We start from the raw sequence: 9,968 nt of genomic DNA, 5'->3' as shown, positions 1-9,968 counted from the left end.
TATAGAATCACAAACAACCACAGCATAAAAAGAAAACAGGGGTCGGACCCCAGTACGACGAACTATAAAAATTACGACAAATATAACTGACATGAATAAAATCAAGTACAATGCAATGAAATGCAATGTAATGCGTGACAGGTATCAATGAAATAAGGAATACCAAAAGGAGTCCAAATAATCGTATCACAATAAACTCAGTGGCCACCCGTGCCAGGAACGCAGCAGACCTCGAATCATCACTGCTAATCCATACACGTAGCATCGGAGGGTGACAGGAGCGACCCGTCCAGCCTCATGCTGTCATCAGGAGTGTCGTACGTAGCATCGGGGGGCAACAGGAGCTACCTGTCCGTGCCTCATGCTATCTCAGGAGTGCACTAAAACAATGTCACTCGCTCCATGATGACTCAATACATCTCAAGAGATCAATATCAATAGCAATCAAAGGAGTCAAGGCTCAACGTGCTATGTAAACTTGTAAATGAGTGAATGAAATCATATAATCCACGTAAGCACATAAAACACATTATCACTCATTACAAAATACTTAATATCATTACATGCCATTATAGGCGTCGTAATATAAACAGCTCATACGTACCTCAACCGACACTTAATTACCACAGAAATATCTCAAGTATTTCTCGGATATTCCAATCCCAAATTTTCAGAATCTGTAATTCCAGAAAAATTGCTCATAAATCCTAAAATTCATATTTCATATTAAAACATCCTATCAATGACCAAATATCGAATATACGACTCTAAAAGTCAAAATACCCCAAGTAGAACAATCTGAATTTTCCGAAAATTCCTACAAATTTCGAAAATTCGCATTTATATGTTCTAGAGCATCTAAACACTCAATTAATGAATAATCAACACTTAAATTCGAAAATCCCCAATATAAAAAAATCTGGAAATTCGAAATAAATCCCAAATAAATTCTGAAAAATATCGAATACCTTCAATCGACTTCGATATAATACCTACAACCAATAATAAATCAAATATCAATTATCGGATGTCAATTGAATCGAAATACCCAAAATTCGAAACCCTAAATTCAAAATTATACCTCAAATCTTGGAATTAAAGGGTTAAACAACTAACACAACCTACCCCTAAACTCCGGCGACGATCGGCGGCGGCGAACGACGGCGGCTGGTGCGACGGGTTTTCGGAAATTTCAATAAAAATATGAAATATGGGTACCGAAAGATAGCTCTCGTCGCGAGGATTCCGGAACTATATTTACTTTCGAAAATCGATAACCGACGGAAAAGTTACGGCGATTTGAAGCGATAGGAAAATTTTGGAAAAGAAAAGAACAAGGAAGACGATGATGAATACCGAGGAGAGAGAAATAGAATATATATCCGTATATAGTAATTAGATATGTATTGGTTTAATGTGTGTCTTATTTTATTCATTCGGGGTTAAAACTTGACCCGGTTTGAGTTATTTCAACTCCTGTGTGATTTATAAATCAAATATGCAATTTAATATCGTCTATAAACCGATATTTATAAATACATATTTTTAACACACAAATTAATTAATAGAGTAAAATCGGGTCCTTACATTTCTCCCCCTCTAAAAAGAAGATTTCGTCCTCGAAATTAAACACACATCAAACTTATATACAAAGTGGTTAAACATCTACCACTGATAGTGCATAGGAAAATTAGAGTACATGGAATAATTCATGACATTGTCAAACAAATGAGGCCATTCTTGACGCATTCGAGACTCCAATTCCCATGTAGCTTCTTCTCTCCCATGTCTACTCCATTCCACCATAACCAAAGGAATCGTCTTGTTCCTCAGTTGCTTTTCTTTACGATCAAGAATCTGCACTGGATATTCAACAAAGCTAAGGGAACTATCCAACTCCACATCAACAGCCCTCAAGATATGAGAAGAATCTGGTTCATAATTCCGCAGCATAGATACGTGAAATACATCATGTATCGCAGACAAACTCTGCGGCAAGTTCAAACGATACGCTAAAATACCAATCTTCTCAACAATCTCGTATGGACCGATATAACGAGGAGCTAATTTCCCTTTATGCCCAAATCTCATAGTACCACGAAATGGTGATACTTTCAAGAAAACAAAATCGCCAACCTGAAATTCTAAAGGTCTACGTCTATTATTAGTATAGCTGGCTTGACGATCCTGGGCTGCTTTCATTCTTTTCCTGATCAGGTCAACTTTTTCTTTCATCTCTTGAATAAAGTCTGGTCCTGACAATTGTCGTTCTCCTACTTCTTCCCAACATATCGGAAATCTACATTTTCTGCCATACAAGGCTTCAAATGGTGTCATCCCGATAGATACTTGGTAACTGTTATTGTAAGAGAATTCCACCAAAGCTAAAGATTCTTGCCAACCACCACTAAAATCCATCACAACAGCTCGTAATAAATCTTCAAGTGTCTGAATAGTCCTTTCATATTGACCATCTGTCTGTGGATGATAGGCAGTACTAATGGCCAATTTAGAACCCAAAGCTGATTGCAAACTAGACCAAAACTTAGAAGTAAATCTGGGATCACGGTCTGATACTATAGTAACTGGCACACCATGCAATCGCACTATCTGATCAATGTACATTTTCGCCATTTTCGTATATGTCCAAGTACGATCATATGGAATAAAATGGGCAGATTTAGACAATCTATCCACAATAACCCAAATGGCATCACAACCACGATTAGATCGAGGTAGGTGTGTCACGAAATCCATAGTAATATGTTCCCAATTCCACTGTGGTACTTCAAGACTAAGTAACATACCACCTGGTCTCATTCTTTCAGCTTTAACTTGTTGACACGTCAAACACTTAGCCACAAAATCAGAAATATCATTCTTCATACCTTCCCACCAGTAATGGGCTTTCAAGATATGATACATCTTTCTAATTCCAGGATGTACACTATGTCGACTACAATGAGCTTCTCGTAGTATATCGTCTTTCAAATCTATCAAATTCGGAACCACAAGTCTACCATTATAACGCAAACATCCATCAGAAGCAACAAGAAATTTCCCTGACTGACCAGCTGGAGTTAATCTTTCAAGTGATGAATATATGGATCAGTCTTTTGTGCTGCTTTGATTTTTGAAATTATTCGTGGTTCAACTTGAATAGATGAAACTATGAAATGATTACCTTTAGCTCGATAAGTCCATCCTGAAGTTCTCAAATGCTCATGAACTTTAGAAATAGTTAAAGATGCCAACATCTTAGTATGAACTTTTCTGCTCAAAGCATCTGCAACTTGATTCACGTTTCCTGGCTGGTATTGAATATCACAGTCAAAATCCTTAAGCAGTTCCAACCATCGACGTTGTCTCATATTCAAATCAGACTGTGTGAATAAATATTTCAGACTCTTATGATCGGAATAAATCACAAACTGCTCACCGTACAGATAATGACGCCATATTTTCAATGCATGCACAATGGCAGCCAATTCTAAATCATGAACTGGATAACGAGTCTCATGTGGTTTCAATTGACGAGATGCATACGCAATCACGCGTCCATTTTGCATCAAAACACAACCCAGTCCATTCAAAGAAGCATCTGTACAGACAACAAATCCACCTGAGCCTGAAGGTAATGCTAGTATTGGAGCCGTAGTCAATTTCTCTTTCAAAGTCTGAAAACTAGCTTCACATTCCTCAGTCCACACAAAACGTCGATCTTTTTGCGTTAATATAGTCATATGCCTAGCTATTTCAGAAAATCCCTTGATGAAACGCCTATAATATCCAGCCAAACCCAAAAAACTACGAATCTCAGAGACATTGGTTGGTCTGGACCAATTAAGAACAGCTTCAATTTTACTAGGATCGACAGATACCCCTTGTACTGATATCACATGTCCTAGAAATAATACTCTGTCCAGCCAAAATTCACACTTAGAAAACTTAGCATATAATTGTGATGTTCTGAGTGTCTGAAGAACTAATGTTAAATGTTCTTTATGCTCCTTCCTTGACTTAGAATAAATCAAAATGTCATCAATGAAAACGATAACAAATCGATCTATAAACTCCCGAAACACACGATTCATTAAATCCATAAAAACCGCTGGAGCATTAGTCAACCCGAAAGGCACAACTAAGAATTCATAATGTCCGTAACGCGTTCGAAATGCTGTCTTGGAAACATCTTCCTCTCGAACTCGAAGTTGATGATATCCGGAATGAAGATCAATTTTATAATATACAGATGTACCCTGCAAGTGATCAAACAAGTCATCAATTCGTGGCAAAGGATACTTATTCTTCACAGTAGCCTGATTCAATTGCCGATAATTGATGCACATTCTCATCGTTCCGTCTTTCTTCTTCACAAACAAGACTGGAGCACCCCAAGGTGATACACTTGGTATAATATAACCTTTTTCCAGCAAATCTTGCAATTGCGTCTTGAGTTCTTTCAATTCTGCTGGAGCTAATCGATATGGGGCTCGAAAAATAGGACTTGTCCCTGGCATTAATTCAATGCTAAGATCTATTTCCCTTTGAGGCGGAAAACCTGGAATCTCACCAGGAAATACATCAGGAAAATCCTTAACGACAGGAATATCTGAAACTTTCAATTTCTCTTCCTTCGTCGCATCTAGAGCATAAATCATAAATCCTTCATTTCCTATCGACAATAATCTAAACATTTCCATTGCCGATACTAATGGAATGCGAGATTGTGAATCACTACCATAAAAATTCCACTTATTGTCATAATACGGTCTAAATCTCACAATGCCATGAAAACAATCAACAGTAGCTCTATAATTCATCAGTGTATCCATACCCAAGATACAGTCAAAATCAGACATAGCTAGTTTGATTAGATTGGTTATCATTATCTTATCCTCAAATCTAATCACACAATTCAAAACTATCTCATTAGACATCAAGAAAACACCAGCAGGAGTAGCAACAGACACAGTATCCAATAACGGGGTAAAAGCAATCTCATGCTCATCAGCAAATGTAACAGATAAAAATGAATGAGATGCTCTTGTGTCTATCAAGATACGTGCAGGATACTCAAAAATATAACAAATACCTGCAATAACTGCCCCAGGTACATCTTGTGCCTGATCCTGAGTCATAGCATGGACTTGAGCCTGCTGTGGACCTGGGAAACGCTGCTGACTCTGAGGAGATGGATACCTAGGCTGCTGAGTGGACTGTACTGGAATATAAGACTGTGTAGAAGCAAACTGTGGTACAGGAGCATATGGTCTGAATGATGGTCGTCCAGGAAACTGGCCAAACTGTTGTGGCTGAAATTGCTGTCTTCCAGCATTTGGACATACTCGAGACGAATGTCCAGCCTGCCCACAAGTATAACAAGTTCCTGGAAATCCTGTACAATGTGCACTCAAATGCTTACCACCACATCTGTCACAGTATACCCTACCAGACGATCCAACTGAACTTTCTGCACGACTACCACTGGAACTCGATGAACTAGACTGCTGTTTCTTTTTAAATGGTTTCCCCTTAGCTTTAAACCAAGGCCTTTTCGCTTGCTGAGAAAATTGAATAGGCTGATATGAAGGTAAACCCATTGGTGTCTGTGAACTGCTTCCAGCTCCTTGAGGAACAGATGCTGGGATTGATTGTGGTTCACCCCTGAGTAGACTCGCTTCAATCTTCTTTGCCTTTTCTACTGCTTTCATATAAGTCGATGGAGTTCCAGTAGTCACCAGCGTGTGGATAGTTCGTGTAAGCCCCTTCAGAAAATGTGAAAGCTTTGACCGATCATTCTTTGCAACATGTGGGACATAAGGCAAAAGAGCAGAAAATTGAGAAGCATATTCAGCAACAGATTTATTTCCTTGCACCAACAGATTAAATTCATCTTCTTTAGCAGAATAATAAGATGGTGGTGCATATTCTTGTGCAAACTGCTTATAAAATACTTCCCATGTGATCTTTTCACCAGAATCAGAAAGTGTTTCTGCTGTCGTTTCCCACCACAGTTGCGCTCGGTCTTTCAGCTGAAAAGGAACTAACTTCAGTCGAATGTCATCAGGATATTCTAGTCCATTAAACATATTGTTGAGACTTTTCAACCAACTAGCAGCTTTCTCACTTCCTTCATTGCCAAAGAACTTTTGCGGACGCAACTCCTGAAATTGAGAAATTATTAATCTTATTCCTCCCATTTTCTCAGTCAATTGGGCTACTGGATCAGCCTCAGCCTGAATCGCTTTTCCTTTGTCAGGATTTACCCGTGGTTGTTGTTCCATCTCTAATTCCACATCTTTCGGAGGCTGAACAGCTGGTCGACCACGTCTTCCCCTGACAATATCATCAAAATTTCTAACATTTTCCGCTGCAGACTCTTCTACAACTTCCTTCCCTTTTCTACCTCTTCCTCCTGGTGCCATTCTACAAGACACAAGGATTTAAATACAGGCAAAAATAACTTAACAAACAGAAAACTATGATAGGAACTCAGAGTTCTAATATGAATTCATAAACTAATTTTAAAGCCAAGGACTACTGGTTCTAACAAATACGTTCAAAAATAAACACCACAAGTAAGTCACGTAAGAACAAGTAGTCACACACATACGCAACCATTTTGTTAGTGTCTAAACTCGAGTGTCCTAGACTCTAGTTCGAGCATATCCCAGTATACGCTCTGCTACCAAATGAAAGGGCCCGTGTCCTGATTTAATATTTAATGATCAAACAACCAGGATTAATTAATGTAAACAACTAAAACGAGTTAAAAATTTGCGTTTGGGCCTACAGAAATTTCGGCATGACCTATTCGTAAATAGGACATCCAAAAAACCTGTACAACACAACCAGCAATATATACTCAAAAATAGAGTCACAACTCCAATTTACAAACCTATAGCCGCACTGGCCAGGACTAAACACATGCAGAGCCGGCAAGGCTCGATCACACAAATAACAATTCAAAACAAGGTCCAAAACTATTTATACAGATACACAGGACATCACCCCGGCAAATATAAAACTCGCTAAACTGATATATATACATATATCTGGGAACTCGACTCCACGCTCGCCTCACTGGGTACCACTAGATGACGCTCCACCAGATGCGTCAAATCCCCCTGGATAACCTGCTATAGAATCACAAACAACCACAGCATAAAAAGAAAACAGGGGTCGGACCCCAGTACGACGAACTATAAAAATTACGACAAATATAACTGACATGAATAAAATCAAGTACAATGCAATGAAATGCAATGTAATGCGTGACAGGTATCAATGAAATAAGGAATACCAAAAGGAGTCCAAATAATCGTATCACAATAAACTCAGTGGCCACCCGTGCCAGGAACGCAGCAGACCTCGAATCATCACTGCTAATCCATACACGTAGCATCGGAGGGTGACAGGAGCGACCCGTCCAGCCTCATGCTGTCATCAGGAGTGTCGTACGTAGCATCGGGGGGCAACAGGAGCTACCTGTCCGTGCCTCATGCTATCTCAGGAGTGCACTAAAACAATGTCACTCGCTCCATGATGACTCAATACATCTCAAGAGATCAATATCAATAGCAATCAAAGGAGTCAAGGCTCAACGTGCTATGTAAACTTGTAAATGAGTGAATGAAATCATATAATCCACGTAAGCACATAAAACACATTATCACTCATTACAAAATACTTAATATCATTACATGCCATTATAGGCGTCGTAATATAAACAGCTCATACGTACCTCAACCGACACTTAATTACCACAGAAATATCTCAAGTATTTCTCGGATATTCCAATCCCAAATTTTCAGAATCTGTAATTCCAGAAAAATTGCTCATAAATCCTAAAATTCATATTTCATATTAAAACATCCTATCAATGACCAAATATCGAATATACGACTCTAAAAGTCAAAATACCCCAAGTAGAACAATCTGAATTTTCCGAAAATTCCTACAAATTTCAAAAATTCGCATTTATATGTTCTAGAGCATCTAAACACTCAATTAATGAATAATCAACACTTAAATTCGAAAATCCCCAATATAAAAAAATCTGAAAATTCGAAATAAATCCCAAATAAATTCTGAAAAATATCGAATACCTTCAATCGACTTCGATATAATACCTACAACCAATAATAAATCAAATATCAATTATCGGATGTCAATTGAATCGAAATACCCAAAATTCGAAACCCTAAATTCAAAATTATACCTCAAAGCTTGGAATTAAAGGGTTAAACAACTAACACAACCTACCCCTAAACTCCGGCGACGATCGGCGGCGGCGACGGCGGCTGGTGCGACGGGTTTTCGGAAATTTCAATAAAAATATGAAATATGGGTACCGAAAGATAGCTCTCATCGCGAGGATTCCGAAACTATATTTACTTTCGAAAATCGATAACCGACGGAAAAGTTACGGCGATTTGAAGCGATAGGAAAATTTTGGAAAAGAAAAGAACAAGGAAGACGATGATGAATACCGAGGAGAGAGAAATAGAATATATATCCGTATATAGTAACTAGATATGTATTGGTTTAATGTGTGTCTTATTTTATTCATTCGGGGTTAAAACTTGACCCGGTTTGAGTTATTTCAACTCCTGTGTGATTTATAAATCAAATATGCAATTTAATATCGTCTATAAACCGATATTTATAAATACATATTTTTAACACACAAATTAATTAATAGAGTAAAATCGGGTCCTTACAGTAATAATTCTCAAACAGAAATAATTTCAACAAAACCAACTATTTCTGTTGAAAGAATGTTTGAAAATATTACAATAATTGAACACCCTCGAAAAGAATTTATTGAAGAAATAAATCCCTATAAAAGATGGAGTTCAGATGACCTCCAAATCACAAAACAGTCTGTACCAAGAAGATCATTATCATTTGCTAGAAATGATGAAGATATTCTTGATAAGATTGGAACCATGAATCAAAATATTCTTAAAATTAAACAAGCTATTGTTAATGAGTCAACCTCATCGCAATGACGTCCTTAATAAAATTAAAAAAAGATATAGGAGATTTAGAAAATAATATTAATAAGATCAATCTATCAATACAAGAATTAGAGAAGAATTTCAAAGAATATATTGATTTAGCAACGACTAGATTAATAATTGAACAAGAACGACATAGTAATGAAATATTAAACTATCTTAAGGAAGTTCTTCCAATAGATAAAGGAAAAAGAAAAATGGAAGAAGAACCACCATTCAAAATTGAATCATGGTATAGAAATCCCCTTAGTTATGGCAAACATAAGTATGAAGATGTTTAGTGAAACCGACTCATCTGATTTTTAACAAATAGGAGTAAATACAGAAGAATTATATCATTCAGAATTATATCATTTACATCAGGACTCAGAACAATACAGAGATATGGATATTTCAGAATCAGAATCTGAAGATGATTCTAGACCACGATTAAATCTACGAACGAATGTAGAAGGTAGTGGTGGAAGAGATGATGAAGAATTTAAATATAACAGAGACCAATACTCTGGATCTTATAAAGATGTTAGAGATATTCTTAGAGAATAAAAAACATCAGGATTTGTGAAACAAAATATCTTAGATTTAGGATGTTCAACAGTCAAAGAAAGAAAATCAAAGATAGATCATTGGGCAAATGAACTATCAGTACAAATTCAATTAACACCATTATTAGACAAAAGTGAGAATATTCAAGTTTTAACTCATGGAATGATAAAAATGACACTGGTAGGAGCAGTAAGAACTTGGGCTGAAAACCTAGTAATTACTAATCTACCACAAGGAATGACAGGACATCGATATTTCGAACTATTTGTTGATGCCTTGTACCAAGAATTTTTAGGAGTTTCTAATAATGATGCTAATTTGGTAGCTAAGAATATAGAACAAAATAGAGCAATTTTTATATTAGATAATATTAAATTATGCAATTTATGTTACTTA

General features: G+C 36.9%; 1 long non-coding RNA gene across 1 annotated transcript; it reads right to left on the bottom strand.

Annotated features, from left to right (window-relative positions):
* Positions 1 to 346: 346 nt before the first annotated feature.
* Positions 347 to 1,574, bottom strand: LOC140893231 (uncharacterized). Its single transcript, XR_012153065.1, has 3 exons — positions 1,126 to 1,574; positions 969 to 992; positions 347 to 677 (listed from the first exon to the last, which is right to left on the bottom strand). It is a non-coding gene; the product is annotated as an uncharacterized lncRNA (long non-coding RNA).
* Positions 1,575 to 9,968: the final 8,394 nt, after the last annotated feature.

Source organism: Henckelia pumila, chromosome 3 (assembly GCF_033568475.1).
Source record: "Henckelia pumila isolate YLH828 chromosome 3, ASM3356847v2, whole genome shotgun sequence".
Classification (NCBI taxonomy): domain Eukaryota; kingdom Viridiplantae; phylum Streptophyta; class Magnoliopsida; order Lamiales; family Gesneriaceae; genus Henckelia; species Henckelia pumila.
This window is presented reverse-complemented; position numbering and strand designations above follow the sequence as displayed.